Source organism: Lissotriton helveticus, chromosome 1_1 (assembly GCF_964261635.1).
Source record: "Lissotriton helveticus chromosome 1_1, aLisHel1.1, whole genome shotgun sequence".
Classification (NCBI taxonomy): domain Eukaryota; kingdom Metazoa; phylum Chordata; class Amphibia; order Caudata; family Salamandridae; genus Lissotriton; species Lissotriton helveticus.
Window position 1 is genome coordinate 1286799018 of NC_136057.1, and position 18176 is coordinate 1286817193.

Sequence of the window (18176 nt, forward strand, 5' to 3'; positions counted from 1 at the left end):
TTGTTTCTCGTGTAACTTTATGATTTCCCTACGGATTTTCTTGTACATACTCTCTATACAATTTTGTGTCTAGTGTTTTCCCTCGGCTATATTGTCACTCCACCTAGTCAGGGCTTTCATTTCTTCCGGATCTTTTTCTGGAGTATCGTGCTCTCTTATTAAACAGTTAATCAAAAACTTTAGAAGCATGAGCTGAGTCTCGACTTTTCTTTGAACCATGGCTTCGTGAATACTTTCTGGATTCACTCCTGTACGGATAAAACGATATATTCTGTCTAGATGTTCTCCCATATCGGGCAGGGTGTCCAAATAGTCGACAACCCGTCTTAAACGTAATGAATATATGACCATATGACCTTCGCCTGGAACTGGATCATAACGGCATTCAGTAAGTGCTCGCTTGATATCTGCGTATGTAGTCATTTTTGGCGTACGCTGTAACGCTAGTTCATGTAGCGTCAGCCGTCTGGTTTGAGGCGGGGTACGAAGAGAACCTCCCCCCGCGGCTCCTAAACTAGAATCGTCGGTGTATACTGTACGTGCTGGTAGAGTGACTGGCAAAGCGGGTACATGTACTGTGGGCTGGGTCGGGGGTGCTGTAACAGATGCTGTAACGGGTGCTGTAACCTGAACTGAACCCACGGAACCAGCGGCTGGAGGAACAGGAATTACATTATTAACGGGAACAGGCGGAATAGGATTTGTATATTCTGGGACTGTATCGTCCAAATAGGACGAGAGAAAAATATCAGCTGCGGTCGGTTTGTGACGTAGCTTAATCGGGACCAATGGTGGCGGGAAATTACAGGGTGCTTCCGGGGTTGCTTTTGGCAAGCCCTCGGCAAGAAGAGGATACATACCTTTAATAAGGGCATTTCTCTGTCTGTCTGACTGTTCTGCTCTAACACGTTCACCTTCTTCAATTAATTCCCTTTCTTGGGCTTTTTCTGCGGATTCCCTACTTAATTCGGTTTTTCTGAATTCTTTTTCGGTTCTTTTATGAGATTCTTTGCGCCATAACTCGATGGCATCTTTCTGGGACTGTCTGGCTTTCCTTTTCCATAATGCTTCTTCTACTCGCATGATGCACTCGGCATCCCATGTACCTGATACGGGCCATCTATATTTCTCTTCTAGTTCCTTGGTATAATCCGCCCATAAGTCTAGATATATTATGGCATCTAAGCCATGCTTGTGATACATAAAGTGTCCTGGACTGTCCCTAGGAGGGACAGGAACTGCTTCTTCGAGCAACCCTTTTCTGGTCTTTAACTGACGTAATTTCGAGAACAGCGGCACTGCAAGAATATACTTGGAACACAATATACAATAATCACAGTAATAATGTAGCAAACAAAACTCTCATACCACGACATAAAAATACATTGATAACAGTTTGAACAGAATACTCCCTGATACACTGAAAACAGAACACATGAATTTCTCGAGAACGAAACTTACTAGAATTACTGGATGCACTGCTAAAACAGTACAGAACATACCGGTCCCATAAAGAGACACGTCAGGACCCGTATCCACCTAGGTGAATACTTCGTGCTGGATCTGCGTACCCAAACCCATCGGACCAGGAACAAACTAATGCTCCTGTCTAGATACTTCCCCTGCGACGGTACTCACCGGGAAAGCAGAAACTGGAAGGCCTCGGACTGGACTTGACTGGACTGCTACGACGTCGGACTACGAACTTCGGAAACTTCGGTTACAGGTGGGCCTCCGGATACTTCGGACCTTGCTCTCTCGGCTTGGGCTCTGGTCGGGACGAACCGCATTCCACACTGCTTCGTCTGGATGTCGGACCGCAGACTCCGTTTCCTCCGTGGGCCTGAGGGAGACTTGAAGCAGAAATATCTGCCGGTGCGCAGTAGAGTTCCGTCACGGCTGTAGAGGGTCAGAGGACCTGCGTGGCATCGCCAGCGCGTGAGGAAGGGGCTCGTCCCTATTCGGGCGCCATTATGTGGTATATAAATAAATAATACCGGGACTATTTTTGACTATATTAACAATAACAGATAGCTCAATAAATAAGAGGCAGGATCCGATGTGTCCGAGTCAAAAGGATTTATTCAGGCAAAAGGGAAGGGACTGGAACGGAACAGCCTGAAATAAAACAGGAATGAAGGAAGGCAGCTGCAATGCTTCATCGACAGTGCAGCATATATATAGTAATACATTTACATTACATTACATACAGTAGGCGTAACTTATGACAAACGTAAGATAAGAGTGCATGGGTGGAGAAAGAAGGCGTGTACAGGGCGTGTAATGAAACATGTGGTATGAAACGTCACAGAAGTGTCATGAATGGGGCGGAAACATGGAGGGGGCTACTCGAGCAGCTGGGACCTTTAACCTAGTGGTGCGCACAAACGGGCAATGACGTATTACCAGGGAGAACTGGGGGCTATGACTTCTGCACTAGAAGAGGAGACTAAAGTCTGCGGTGTCAGGACGACATGTACCTATAGCATATCTGGTATCTGGTGTTTGGAGTACATGTTGATAGAATCAAAAAGTTATCAGGGCAAAGGCTACTTGACACTAAGGCTGGTGCATGTATTATTCTACATGTATTGCGTGTGCTAGGAATATTCTATGAATATTAATACAGTATTTCTCTTACATGGAGACAGAAAGACTAGACCATAGCTGTAACTGTTGATGCAGTTCAGTAGCTTAGGAATGCAGAGAAGGAGGGCTGGACTGATAACTAGAAGCATAACATACTCTTGGCAGACAGGCAGGCAGAGCCAGGCCGGGCCGGGCACCGCGAGGCAGGAAATAAGTGAAGGGTCAGGGATGCAGGTGGGGGCTGCATCGCTCCTCGGAGAGGGTTCAGGAGACTGGAGCTTGGATCTGATGTCCAGGCCCTTTTGAGGCCTAGGAACGGGGACAATTCAATGAATTAACATGCACACTGTGAAACGGGGCAACATAGGCCTAATACTCGTTGCTTTCACGAGAACTGGAAACTGGCATACTAGAGTTGGACACAACTGTAATTGCGTCTTTAATCGATCATAGGGGGATACATGCATATCGATCATGCACATATAGCATAGGATGGGGAACACGTAGGCACATATAACATGGCAAAATTTACTTTTCCACAGACTTTTCTCCTTATTGGGGAGATAGTATTGATCACACACAGACACCACACATAGAGACACACACACCATTCAGAACACACTTTAGTTAGAAATGGCTGAAACAGGAGGCCTCACTTTTGATGATGAGGAAGTCGACAGAATCTTAGCGACTCTCAACCCTTTTGAGGGTCTTAGCAACACCGACCGAAGTCCAACCAATGGAGATTGGGATGAACTAGCTGCCCTAACAAGGACCCAAATTAAGACAGCCCTTCACGGTCTTCTGATGACCGAATACCTCAAGGCGAAAACAGAACCATCAGGTCTAATAGGCCGCAATGAACCTTTCATTTTTACACACGATGCAGCTTTCCAAAAATATTGGTCTTTGATCTCCTGGCATTGTACCAGAGACTGGTTAGTCCTCATTATAAAAACGGCTACCAGATTAACTCAAGAACTTAAAATTGACATACAAAAGATCGAGGTTCAAATTAAGAGTTATCAGACCCCGGCAGCATTAAAAAAGAGACTAGATGAACTCAACCAGGAAATGATGGAGTTCCAGCTAACACTCAAAAAGAGTAAATACAAGAAACTTAAGAAGGACACCGAGGCGTTCAGTCATGAACACGTTTACCCATATATAAAGAACGATTATGTGTCTGAAAGAAACCATAATGACCAGAGTTCAGACACCAATCTCTCCGACGCTAGTTCCAATGATTCAGGATCCAGCAGAAACAGCAATCCAAGGAACCGAGGTGGAGGAGCAAGTTTCCAGAAACCCCATGGACCTAGAAGTAGAGGGTGGGAACACTTCTCAGGTTCCCCCAGGATACATGTACTACCCACCAGGACCACCTTACATGGGAAATCCATACCAACAATGGAACCAAAACCCACCCCCGATTACAGCTATTATGGCCCACCGCCTTTTTTAGGCCAGTGCTGCGGACCACGAAGAGGCAGAAACCGAAAGGGCAATCAGGTACATTGGAACCAGAACCCAGAGGAACAACCACGTGTGTCAACACGGAGCACGACAGCGTCAACCAGTCGGGGCACCTAGTAGTCAACCTATCGGATCTCCAACTCTCAGAATCTCAACACCAGATTCTGGAAAAAGGCCTAGGGTTTGTCCCGACAAACAGAATGGATAAATTCAAGGTCTGTCAAGAGATGAAGGAATTCATACGCAAACTCAAACTCAATGCCTTCTTTAAGGTCTCTAGGGACATTGAAACTAATGACAATGACCAAACAGATACAGGGTTGCAGAAGAAGTCCACTTTCACTCCCCTGGATTCCACTATACCTGTGGAGATATTGACCTTCGAGAAAGCTGTTATGGAGGACCTAACAAACCTACCAGCCAATGACACTGAGATCTTCCAGAATACCTCACGGAAAGAAAAAGAGGCTCTACGGGAACTAGCAAACAACTCTGATATTGTCATCAAACCGACTGACAAGGGCGACGCAATTGTCATCCAAACCCAACCTAACTGTAACAGAGAATGTCGGAAATTACTAGACGACAAAAGGAATCATGAGATACTACGGGATGATCCAACAGAAGATATCCATATCCGCATTCTAATGATGGTGGAAGAGGCAACAGCCCATGATTGGATATCAAAGAAAGAGGCAGACTTCCTCATCCAAAGTAACCCCACGACACCCTATTTCTATACAATACCTAAGATTCACAAAGAGGCGGCTTATCCACCTGGCCGCGCGATAGTATCGGGCATTGGTTCTATACTGGAACCCCTCTCAAGATTCGCGGACGCATTCTTGAGACCCATTGTACAGGCAACTAATACCTATCTGAAAGATACCAAGGCGGTACTCCAACTGATTGAGGAACTCCCATTCGACCCGAGCATAACCTCTTACTCGGATTGGACGTAGAAAGCCTGTACACGAGTCTTCCCCACAGAGAAACCCTTGAAATCATTGAGGAAGTACTGTTCTCTACACCCTGGGATTACGAGACCCCTAGGCATGTAGTTTTGGAATGTATCAGTCTGGCACTGAAAAACAACTTCTTTCTCTATGAGGGTACTCACTATTTACAAAAACATGGGACCAGCATGGGAAGCACATTTGCTCCTAGCCTGGCTGGTCTCTATGTCCCCCATTTGGAGACCACACGAATCCTCCAGTAACAGTACCCCTACCGTGACCATATAGTCACATGGAAACGCTACATCGATTATGTGCTTGTTATTTGGAGGGGTGACACTCACTCTGTTCAAGAGTCCATGGTCTGGCTCAACCAGCAAGATAGGTTTCTAAAATTCACTCATAGAGTATCCAATCAGAGTTTGGTGTTTTTAGACCTCAACTTTTACCCGAACCAAGGCAGACTTCAAACCAGTACCCACTTCAAACCTACCGCCAAAAACTGTCTCCTACTATATAACAGTTTTCATCCGAGACACCTGCAGGACAATCTCCTGTACGGACAATTTCTTCGCCTGAGGAGAAACTGTTCTGACATTTCAGAGTTTAAGAGTCAAGCAACCGACCTTGAACAAAAACTACTCAACAGAAACTACCCGGCGAAGATTGTCAAGAAAGGTCTAAGAAGGGCAAGAAATAACAACAGAGACGCCCTGCTAGCACCCACGGGGCCTAAGGAACAAGAAACCCTCCCTATTTGTATCACAACATCCAACACCAATTCCAATAAAATCTCCAAAATAGTAAATAAACATTGGAAAATCCTGAACTGTGGCTCCTTGAATTTTCCCAAACCAATGTTTTCTCACAGAAGGGGAAAGAATCTCAGAGACATTTTGGTCCACAGTAGACCAAGAACGATTACAGACACCTACCCTACCAGAATAGTATCTATAAAAGGCCACCATCCATGTGGCTCATGCAGCACCTGCGAATTAACCAGAAAGAGTAGAACAATTGAGTGCACTAATGGCACAACTTGGGAACAACGTGTTTTCACTAACTGCAACAGCAGAAATGTTGTCTATTTAATCACATGCCCCTGTGCCAAAGAATATGTCGGAATGACATCTAGACCAGTGAAAATACGCATTGGCGAACATAAAAGCAACATACGTTGCAAAAAAAACCCAACCAAAATGGCCAGTCATTACTTGACGATGGGTCATAACATTCAAGACCTTCGTTGGACTGTTATCGAATCTATCAGGAGCGAAAAGAACCTCTTGGAGAAAGAGCAACGTTGGGTGTTCTGTCTAGGGACACACATTACAGGGCTGAAGGCTGAGATACCATGGGCACAACTGAACCAAAATAGACCCTAGCCCAGTACCGCATCCACTCTGCCCTTTGACCTCCAGGAAGACTTGACTGCCTTGAGTACCTTTCGCATGTACACATGTAGTCTTGCATGCCACATTTATTGCATGTAAACAAGTAAATCAAGCTTTTTTTTAAACAATTTTATTATCAATATCAAAACCCCCATTGACCATACTTATATGTGACCTGCATGCGCCAAGAAGTAAACTTTTTCCACATTGAATGCTGACTAGCTATATCCCTTAGGACTAGACTCATTCTTTTATCAAAATATCTCAACCCGAATCACCGCCTTCCCATTTCAATATGGCGGTTGGGACAGAATCCTTATTGATAAGAATACAGCCCGGCGCATGCGCAGCTTTAGAACACATTGAGGTTCAGACACTGCGCTACGCGCAATAATAGGGCCTTTCTTTTGACCAGTATTCTAATAACATGCCTCTCAGTCCACCGACCGCCCCGGCTGCACCCTTCTTTTCCGGCAGCAGACGCGAGGCACACCCGAGTTTTCCAAGATGGCCACCGCGTCAGCTCTAACTCACATATCTCTACCCGGTCTAGTTCTAAACCACACTTGTGGTGTCTTTCCACCGACACCGGTGCAAGCACTTGACCAATTAAGTAGAGCATAAAAACGCCTCGTCCTTTCCTCCATTCACACCACGGAAGCCGCGGACGAGGGAGGATGTGAGGACTAGTCGCCTAGTAGTGAGTACGGCATAGCCGCGTTAGTTAAGTCTGGTCCTTTGATTCTCAACTTTCCACCCACAGGAACTTAATCTCTCTTCATACTTACCTCTCACCAACAGATGAGAGTTTCATTTACCCCTCTTCCTGACCGGCTCATGGGGCACTGACTCCTTTCATTATCAGTATGTATTCAGCATAATAACATGTCTCCTTGCGTAATCTTTTACAGCTCACCACTGTTTACGCTGATCATCACGATATAGTGTGTTTTCTGTTATGTGTGCGTCTTGTCATGTAGTGTCTATTTCTCCTTAAACAGGTCACAGCACTTAGGGGCCTCATGTAGGTAAATGGTATTTACCGATTCGTAAATACCGAATTTTACCGATTCGGTATTTACAAATCGGTAAATGCTATGTAGGTAAATATTCGGTAAAAATTACCGAATCGTTAAGATTCGGTAATTACCGGATCGGTATTTACTGATTCGGTAATTGCCATTGATTCCTATGGGCCTTGAGGCCCATAGGAATCAATGGCAATTTCCGAATCTGTAAATACCGATCCGGTAAAATTACCAAATAGTCAAGGGTGGCAGGGTGTCACTTTGACACCCTGTTGCACCCCTGATCAGTGCTTGTGTGCCATGTGACACACATACATGCCCTTAGGGCATGTATGTGTGCCATATGGCACAGGTGTACATGCACAGATTTGCATATACACAGGTATTCGTTATTTACCACCAACTAATAGTTGGTGGTAAATAACAAATCCTTAAGGCCCTGTGGCACTGTTTACAGTGCCACCTACATCTCAGATTACAGATTCGGTAAATTTACCGATTAGGTAATTTACCGAATCGGTAAATTTACCAAATCGGTAATTTTTAAGGCCCCTATATCTCAAACTCCAAATACCGGTCGGTAACGGCCGAAATCGGCCGTTACCGACCGGTATTTGGCCACCTAATTATGGCCCTTAGTTCTAAGGTATGAGACTTTCTCCAATCAAAAAGTCACCGTATGTCACCATTGTCTTCCTTCCACATGTGACAAGTATATGCGCATTGGGAAGCGCACGGCGAATAACTGTGTGCTCTAATTTTTATCTTACAGGCTCATGATTCAGAAATACTGACAGGGCTATAACTAGAATTATTTCCATACCACATAGGTATCGTACTTTTACTTTCACTTGTACATACACTTTGCACATTTAGATGGCAACCATAGGGAGTGACAGAGGGATCTAACTCCGTCCTGACGAAGAGGCATGCAAGGCCTCGAAACATGTTGACATCACTAGGAGTACCAGCTCATTAATAGCTTTGGTTTCTCCGACGCTCATTTTTTAACAATACCAGCCTATGACCAATAAAAAGTTTTGTTACCATAGGGTCAGAATAGATGTAGACATACCTCCTTACTTGTCTGATTTTCCTGCCGGTTTTCTCATCAAAAGTGGAGCACGACTGGGGGGGGTGGTGCCATCTGTTTCTAACAGTAGAGGGCTGAGGGCAGGGTTCAAAGAGGGAACATCTTTTGAAGCTTCCACCTTCTGCAGGAGGGAAGGTGTGACCACTTCTGCCCGGAGCAGGCATTGTCTCCGGATACGGAGAGCTCTGGCTCTCTACCCAGGGGTCCAGAAACATGTCTTTGTGATGGCAGGCTGGCTACACTAGATAGGGACACCACCAGTGACCAGTAGGTTTCAGCAGACCCTCTAAAAGGGTCTCCTGGGCAAATGAATTAATAAGTCCCATACTAGCATCAAAAAGTATTTATTACATCTTAGAAATCAGTAAAGCCATCATGGAGTTCGGAAACTCATGTCAACAAGTATCCAACCCACGTACTCTTTATGGCTTCCCTGTGCATTTACAACATCCAGAATGGACTGGATTTTGCAGGGGTATATCTGCTCATGCGGATATGCCCTCACCTATAATATAGTGGAGAAGTGTGGCTCACTGGTTAGAGGAGGCAGACCTGGAAGCAGAGGTCAGCCCGGGACCAGGGTTCAATTCCCGGCTCGGCGGGGTCTTGAGTCCTAAAATGTCCATGGACTCGACAATTCTCGCTCCGGTGCTACTTGATTCACGGGTTCACACTCTGCGACTCTGGGCAATAGCTTGCTTAATCTCCACAACGGCCCCTCGCGGTGGGATGCCTGGCTTTCACCTTGTGGATACCTTGCCAGGGTTATCTCACAGGGGAATACCAGGACGGGTTCCCTAAGCAAGCGCTTAGAAACCGCTTGGTGATTTGCGCTATATAAATTCCTGTACATTTACATTTACATTTACATTTACATATAGTGCACCCTGCCGTAGGGCTAATGGCCTGCAGTAGGGGTGGCTCACCTATATTGTAATCAGTATAAGGGAGGCATGGCACACAGGGAAGTGTGTCATGCCTCTGTGAAGGAGCTTCATTGGCTCCCTATACAGAAACGCATCCTGTTTAAGGTGTTGACGATTGCCTTCAGGGCTTTCCATAAGTATGGCCCTTTATATCTTTCTAAACATTTTAATAGATATTACCCCACTCGAGAACTTAGATCCGCCACAGCCAATTTAATGAGTGTTCCAAAATTCAAACTGATGACCAAGGGAGGATAGTCCTTGGCAGTATTAGGCGCTAAGGCATGGAATACGATGCCTCCTCGACTGCGTACCATCACACCCGAAAAAAGTTCAAGAAATTCCTCAAGACCTGGATCTATAGTCAGGCAGACCCAGTCTGCAAATTGCTGGTCTAATCACCCGGTCTGAGAACTCTTTTTCCGCCCATCTTTAGCATATGAGTCTAAGCGCCAAGATGCTCCTTGGCGTGGTAGTGCGCTATATAAATGCCTATCACATCACACATCACATCATGTAAACTCTTTGGTTTTCTCAGCACCAAGACACGCTGCCCCCAATCGCAGAGTGCATAGTCTTGGTGAGGGGTTCCGGGGTGGGACAAATAGTGCTGCAGCCTCCAAATACCCGCTTCCGTACCCATGCCCCAGGTACCAGGGGCAACACTTACTAGGGACTTATAGGAGGGACTGAAGTTGCCAATTGTTTTTGGGAAAGGAGATCTGGCACAAGGATCTGATTAACAGGGACTCAGTGCACTAACTGTTAGAAGTTACATCAAACATCAGGCAAAAAGTGTGGGCTAACCATGTCAAAAGATGCACTTTCCTACAATAAGGAATTCCCAATGTTAATTTAGGAGAAGAGAAGGCCACAAAGTAGTGAAAAAGGAATTGTGTTGTTTTTCACTACCAGGACATGCAAAACGTGTCCTACATTTTACTTACATAGCACCCTGCCCTATGGTCTACATAGGGCCTACCTTAGGAGTGACCTATGCCTAATAAAAGGGGAGTTAAAGGCTTTCCAAATGCTGAAAAAGTCGAAATGGAGGTAGAAATGCACACACAGGCTCTGCAGCGGTATGTTAAAAGGGCTACCTGAGTGGGTAGCACACCCAGTTCTGCAGGCCCACTAGTAGCATTTAATGTATATGTACTGGACACAGGTAATGCACTATACTGGGGACTTACAGATCATTAAATATCCCAATTGTGGAGATACCAAATGTAACCATGTTTAAGGGAGAGAGCAAATGCACCTTATCACTGGTTGGCAGTGATAAAGTGCTCAGAGTCCTAGGGCTAACAAAAAGAGGTCAGAAAAAGTGGAGGAGAAAGGCAAAAAGTTTGGGATGACCCTTCGGAGAGGGTAATTTTCCAACAATAGGAAATCATGTTTAGTATATAATTTAAGCACTTATTTCTCCTTATTAGAATTTCACCCAGAGCAAGTGCGAGAAAGACACAAAAGTGGAAAAGAAAGACAGAAAAACAGTGACAAAAGAAGGTGATAGGGATGAAAAAGAATCTAGAAGAGTAAAATAGAAAGGCTGGGGCTTGTCTTGTGATGAGGGAAAGAAACAAGGTGGAATCAAGATTATGGCACCCCTGATAATCGAAGCACTGGTCGCAGGCTTATCACTAAGGGGCAGATTTACAAGCCCCTTGAGCCACTGGTGTGTCACTTTTCGTAACGCACTAGCGGCGCATTTCAGTGCCCCATATTCACAAGGACAGGAAAAACCATCCTGCATGGCATTTCCTGTCCTTGTAAATATGGCCCCTTTACACACAGCACTTTGCGTGAAAGGGGCGTTCCATGGGTGTTGCTGTGGGTGTTCCCACGCAACACCAATGGAACCTAAAACATTTCCAGATTTACGAGAAATCGTAAATCTGGAAATGCATCTGAATGCTACACCTCCCAGGGGAGGGTAGGGAGGTGCAACAAGGAGAAATGTATTCATTTCTCCTTGTTGTTTTCCTCTTTCTATGCGTGCTGCATTCTGCAGCACACGTAGAATGAGGAAATAACCTCTAACGATTGTTTAGGTACAGGAAGGTGTCCTTTCCTGCATGTAAACAATCTCCCCACGACGCAGGCATCATTGTACTATGGTGCAAGGGTGCCTGCACCGGTGCACTGCAGCAGGTTGTATGCCAACGCAGGGGAAGGCACAGAGATGTGACATATTGTTGTAAATATGTCGCATCCCTGTGCTTTGAAAGTGACCCAGTGCGTGCTGTCAAATGGCTTGCGGATTGCACTGAGTCACCTTTTTTGTAAATCTGCCCCCAAATCATTTCACCACAGCACTTCTTGTTTTACAAATTAAGCATTGATCACCTACCATTTCTGGGTACAGGCTCATTGCTAGTATCCATGGCTCCATGTGATTAATTCATGTGAACTGTGAGCAATTTGAACGATTGTGCACAGGAACCAATAACAACACTCTAATTTTAAGTTAATATATTCACACAAATAATTATCACTACACACCTAGTAACCAATTAACATCTTGTAGTAAAATTGCCAGAGGTCGGGGTAGACTGCTGTTAATCATGATGTAGACATCAGGTGCAGATCCAGGATAAAATGTTATGTGGTTTCCTCTGCATGTCATCTAGACATTCCTGATCCAGAACATGTGTTTTCTTCTCTTTCTCTGGTAAATTCTTGATACGTGTGCAATCAACATGACCAGAAATGTCGGGAAACAAGGACATTACATAAAACGTGGCCTTTAATGTCAAGTCAAGTCAAATGATCTTTATTCGGAATTAAAACATCCATAAAAGTATACACAGGTTAAATTTAAAAAATACAATAAAGATAATTTAATAAAAATAACAGATGCATTATGCTGTTAAACAAGTATCAGAATATCTACATCTCTATACAATATTATGCAATACTCGGGTATACAAAAAGTAAATGTGCAAAAAAGCTATATGCTAATATTCATCAGACAAATTCCATAGTTGCCCGTGAACGGACACTAGCTTTAAGAAAGCAGCTCACGATAAATATCACTTCGTCTGAGATCATCAACTGAAAAGTTTTCATTGCCTGAGTAAAATCCCTGAAATCATGTCTGCGGCAATACGGCATCAGATATTGGGAAGTATAAAGTTTATAAAAACCACAGAAGAAAAAATAGTGTGTCAAACTTTGTCAAACTTTGTTTGCTGCCCACGGAACAAGGACAATCCAACTGTTCCAGATGTTTATTATAACCAAGGGGAAAGCTTAGTAAATTTACAACGCTTCCATCCCGAAATCGGAACAGAAGGCTCCTGTTCCTTCTTCCTAGTGTGGTGAGCAGATATCTCTGTGGTGAAACTAAAGAGCCGTTAACAGGCTCAGCATAGGAAATGTATTTAATAACAGAAGGTTTGGGGTATTCTAATCTTATCCGCTCCTCCCCATATAATACGTAGAGTGCCCTTTTAACTATGTTCTTATGTGAGTGGACAATGGTGTTTGGGGAGCTATACAGAAGGCCCTGGCCCACACTGGACAGACTTTTCTCGACTGCTTTCAACCATGGTACAAGGTGGGACCTTTCGCTTTGTAAGCAGTCTGATATTATGCTGCGAGTTAAGTGGGCCGCCGGATTTAGCCAAATTTTTAGCCAAAAAAGAGCGGGCCTAGATCGAATGAAGTCCTCAATATACAATAGCTTAAGCTCATTATGACAAATGAATGTTGGAGCACAGAAGACTCCCCCCAAAACTTTTCTGCAGAATCTATTTTCCTCAGTCTGAATGGGCACACAATTAGAGTATCCCCACACTTCTGCGCCGTAAGTTCCCGTAGGTTGGCATTGAGTACGGTAAATCTTTAACAGTGAGGTGATAACATCAGCCTGTTTAGGTTGCCGTAGGGAGAGAATCGAGTTGATGGATTTACCAATTTTGTTTCTCCCATAGGCAACATGAGGTTGCCAAGAACCCGTATTAGAGAATAGCAATCCTAGGTATGGGAAAGTGCTTATGCATCTTAGGATATTGTCACCAGATTTAATTGACCTTTAATGCATTTAAAGTTGTGTGGGTTTGGGAAACCCAAAATATTGCATCTAAAAAGAAACTAAAATAAGTTTTAATATTCGGGAGAATTGCTCTTAGAAATACCAGCGGCCTCAGCAGCTGTTCCCCGAAATGAATCGATAACACTAAAGTGCACCACGGACAAGAAGGTTTCCAATGGAGGCACTGGTGCAACAACATTTGTGTAGACTTCTAATTTCATTGCATTAAGATCCATCATTTCCATATGCGTTGTTCATCCAGCCGGTGTATCTACTGGCGGCTCATGTTAAAAAATTTGATTCTACTTCCGTGGATTCCTTTTCTCATGCTTTTGTTGCAGGCAAAACATTTTGGACCAGTTCTACAGTTCATATGGTCCATTGCTCTCAGCATGTGTTCTTGGCCTTCAAATACTAGTAGCCCTGGCAAGCGAAGACATGTTGTTTTCAATGCATAATAGCATTTTCAAATAGAACTAAAACACACAACAAGGGATGGAAACCCCATCATCTGCATATTTATGGTCAAGCATAGGAAACATCTTAAGTAGCCACAAAAAAATAAAACATTGCTAAAAAAACACCTAAATCTGCCTTCGGTAGAGTGCCCTTGAGACTTTTTGCACATCTATTAAAATCAGGTTCCTAAGCTTCTTAAACTGCCTCTCAAAGACTTGTGATAACCTTCTGTGTGGGAACTGCTGTACCCTGTCATTGCATTTGGTCACATTTCCAGAACTTGCTAGTTTTTGAGGGCAGTGGCTAGTGATCACATTTGACTAAATATGCAGCTGTGTGTGTCTTTTCGAGGTCTTGTGTACTAGTAAATTCAGATCATGGGGCTAGCCTATCCTGTGCGTGTTTCCTTCCAGAGCATAGTGCTTGTTCTCCCTTCTGCCACTACCTAGGGAGCCTCTTCCCCTGAAAACCCACATTTCTGTTCCGGGGTCATTGAAGTAGTGGAGTCTTAGGCCAGAAGGCATCTCTTCTGCTCTAGCCATCCAGATATGGTACCAGACTTCTATCAACTTCTGTCATACCAACATGGTGTTCCTTGAACATTTTGTTCCTAGGCATTGTCTTGGGCTCTATATGTATGAGCGGCTACCCACATAACCTCAATTGTTAGTGAAGGCCTGACACCAGAAGCCCCTCCAGCACCAGAGTCTTCAACTTTGCGAGACTCTTGCCTCTTTTTTTAGAGTTTGCTGCCTTAGCTCTTCCCTCACAGGTATGCACTAGCATGGTGGATACTCCATCCACCATATAATAAGTGCATTATAGTGTACAGCACCTGGAATGCAGCGTACAGGACATCCATTACATTCTTGCAGAGTATCCCATCTGCCAAACATTAAATAAGGCCCTTACTGCTGCCTCTGATGCAATCAATTCCTGGATTTGGGGGTGGTAGCACGCTGGTGGAAAAAGGCCATAGGTACGCCTTTATTTGTAAAGCCATCTGCGGACCCGGCTGGTTTAAGCAACTTTAGGCCAATTTCTCTACTTCCTTTTCCTGTAAAGATACTGGAAAGCTATGTTAGTAAGACTGTCTCCTCTTACTTGGAAACACACTCATTGTTGTAAGAATTACAAATTGGTTTTAGGCATTGCGGTGGCACAGAGACAACTCTACTGAGTGCATTGGATGAAATACGCCTGAGGGCAGACAACGGCCAGTCTACTGTGCTGATTCTGCTTTCTTTATCGCCAACTTTTGACATGGTCAACCACCACACCTTGCTCGCAAGATTTGAGTCATTGGATGTTGGTGTGACTGTGTTAGAATGGATAAACTCTTGCGTGAGGACCGCTGTCAGGCAGTTGCATGCCACCTTATCAATGCATTCAACATGGAGAGCCACAAGATTCGGCACTCAGTCCGATATTGTTCAACGTGTATCTGAAGCCAGTAATCTCTTTAATTAAATTACATAATTTTACTGTCATTAACTATGCCGATGATACACAGCTGATGCTGTCTTTTAACAATAATCAGCAGGATGTGATAAACACACTTTATTCCTGCATGACAGATATTGTGAAGTGGGTGAATGTAAATTCCCTGAAACTGAACAGGAGTAAAACAGAATTCCTTTGCTGTTCAGCAAACAGAGTTCTGATCAATGTTCCCTCTAATTTATTTCCTCTGTGTGCGGCAGTGCAAAATCATTGTGCGCTGCAAATAAGGCTTTGTGCACCAAGCATGCCAGTGCAGCACTTGAGTTTATAAATCTCTGCCAATTATCGCTCAAAACCTTTGTTTACAATGAGAGAGAAAACAAGTGTATTTCACAAGTATAGCTCCATTTAATAGTCTTCAGACAGTTTTGCAATGTAGATACTGATCATCATGACATGATTTGTTTACTCTAATGGTGCCTGCACCCCAAGTTTAGAAAAGAGCAGGACTCAGAAGGTAGCACCATAATAGGATTTTACTGAATATTCTCAATTGGAGCATTGCTCATTAGGCGGGAGAAAGTTGGGAGACTATATAAGGGTATATGCATTTAGCAAGTTGACAATTACATAACAAATTAACATCTTGATGTACCACCTAACAATTTGTGACCCTGCTAAGAGGCAGTCTGTAAAATATGCACATCGAGGCCAAATAGACTGTGGGAAAGGGTGGCTCAGACAAGTCAAGTGCCAACACGAGATGTGTGACATGTCTGCTTCTCTCAGCGGTCCTTGCCCTTCTTCCACTGCTGATAACCTCAATTAAGGTTAACGTTGCCACTCAAACAGTAGGCTTTTGTCCTTAGCAGCATGTCCAAGGGATTCTCCTTGTGTCTTTTTCTCAATTTAGACTTCATAGTGTTCATAAGGCTGAATCCACATTCACAGTCTCCACTTGATGCATGAAATGTTGCCCAGACATCTCCAAGTTGAGTTGTCACATTATATGGAGTAGCATTGCATAGAGTGAAATTCACCATGCCTTGAGAGGAAGGTTGTAAACAACGCATGTTCTGCCACAACATAATTAAATTCTCTGTACTGTTGACCAACATTGTCAGGTGTTTCACAATCACCCAGGACCAAGATATTCTTACACATTTACACAAGTATCTGTACATTCTCAGTCCCAAAGTCAAATTGTGATTATGTTGCTATTGCCTGGAAATCAAAACTTGCCATCTCATTCAGTTCATCCACAGGGAACACGTTTGCATATAATCTCAGAGAAGTGAAATATAAGACAAAATAGGCCCAGTGTCACACCAAGCTCCCAGTCATAAAACATAGTTATATTTTTAGCTGTCTTTCCCAGAGGCCCGTTCCATGCTTGAATTGGTGGGGTGGGAAGGAACAGGGAGAGGGAGAAAGGGAATATAGAATGCACTGTGGGGATCAGAGACTAGTCTAACATACAACATTTTTTACAGCACACACAGTGCTTTAAATGGAGAAAAATAGGTGCAGGTACTCAACCCACTGAACTGTGGACTAGAGGTAGAGCCCGGGGCATATCTAAGGATGTGGCGAGGAGACAATCATTTAATGACTCTTCTTTCTCAGTCCTCCTCTTCTAATCATTTTACAATCAGATGCATTAATTTTGTCCACACTCATCATGACATTCCTCTAAACTACTCCTTTATCCCCCAGGTTTACATTTTTCCATTCCCTTTTTTGCTATGTTTCCCCTTTTTATATTTCTCTCAACTCTTTTCATCCGCCCCTTCTTTTTCCCGCATCTCTCTTACCACTTTCTGCTTTCCCTTTCTCTATGTCTCTCTCCACTCTTTGCTTCTCTTTCTTTTAATTTTCCGGTGCTTTGTTCTTGATTCTTTTCTTTTCCCTTGCTTCTATGCCCCATCTTCCTTAAGTCTTGTTACTTTATCCCTATTTACATTTGTCTACTCCTCTTCTACCCCTTTCCCTTTCTTCCTCCCTGTGGAGGTGTGGTAATCTAATGGGTGATACAGTGGTCCTGTTGACCTAACAAAATTACCACAAAATTATTTGGAAATTAAACATGTTAATCGCTCATAAGTAACACACTAGCCAGAGGATGTGACTCTGGTTTTAATCCCTTACCTTGAGTCTTTATAAAGAAAAAATGATAATAGTCCCATTGGCACATTTTTAGTTTGGTGATCATGAAACTTAGTGAATGGACAGCAACATCCCAACACTTAGGACTAGACATAATAAGCTGTAAGAGTAGATAAGGAAACACACATTAGGTTTCCCTGTAACATGGCTCCTGATTCAGTCAAAAACATCCCTGCATGCATATGAGTGCGCTGATGAGGAGAAACCCTGCCACATTGAATATCTAGCCAACAGGCAAACAGTGGTTGCCTACATAAGTGTCTCATACTTTTCTGATGGCACTCACTGCTGTATGCTCCTATAATATTGGCACCACTGATAAATCTGATGTAAATTGGTTTTCTTTCTCCCCAGGTAGAATAATTGAAGGGATTCACTGATAGCCAATCATGTGGATTGTAGGAGTAAGGGGTTCATAGTTCTTGTTAACAGATACATACATAGCTAAATACAATATGGATGTTTCCCTCCCTTACAACTCAGGATCTTTCCCTAGCCGCTCGTTTCTCTTTTTTGTCTTCTTGTCGATAGTTTTCTCCTTCTCTATTTTTCTCTACCCTTCTTTGTATTAACTCTAAAGCTGAAATCTCCTCTTCTTCTTTCCTTC